The following is a 786-nucleotide window of genomic DNA, read 5'->3' as shown; positions in this document are numbered from 1 at the left end:
CCCTGGGGGTAGGAAAAGGGTCAAATGTCAAAAAAAATCGAGCCGGGGTCAGATCCGGTTAATTTTTTTGAAAAGGCTCAAAACACGAAATTTAGCCGCCTTATGTACTAGCATACCTTTTATGCCATCAATTAACAAAGTTTGTCCAGAACACATATGGCATCTACACCGGAACCCCACTTATGGCGATAATTGTACTTTTAAAGGGACAATTATGTTTCCTATTATACAAGATTTATTATCCTCATCATATGTTTTCTTATTTAATTCTAACACCGTATCTATGAGCATTCATTTTTTTTGCGGGAAGTATCTATGAGCATTCATTAATTGGAAAGCGATAAAATAGACGAACCATTACCATTGAGAGTGTTGTAAGATACGAGTAAAGCCAAATAATTACCGTAGGGTCGAACCTAAGCTGTATATGGAATGTGCCAGAAGATCACACATTCGACGGTAATAGCGCACCCCCGCCACACGTGGCTCTAACACCTTAGTAATAACCGCCGCACGTGGTAGACCATGTCATAGATCTCCGTCCTATTTATGGTGTGCGACAAAAGTGCATGCCTATGAGCGTGTGGTGTCACATGTGGATTGCATTTGCATAATACAATTATAAAATGCATTATCGATGTCAGATATTTTTTGATTATTTTTCAAAATTTGCATAACGAGGTTAAATATTTTTTTCCCCGCAAAAAAAAGAAAGAATTGTCACAATTTTTTATCACTGTCACACGCTATGCTAGTTTTTTTTTTTTGAGGGAAACACGCTATGGT

This window comes from Triticum aestivum, chromosome 6D (assembly GCF_018294505.1).
Source record: "Triticum aestivum cultivar Chinese Spring chromosome 6D, IWGSC CS RefSeq v2.1, whole genome shotgun sequence".
Classification (NCBI taxonomy): domain Eukaryota; kingdom Viridiplantae; phylum Streptophyta; class Magnoliopsida; order Poales; family Poaceae; genus Triticum; species Triticum aestivum.
The sequence above is the reverse complement of the archived record's forward strand: the minus strand, read 5'-3'. Positions refer to the sequence as shown.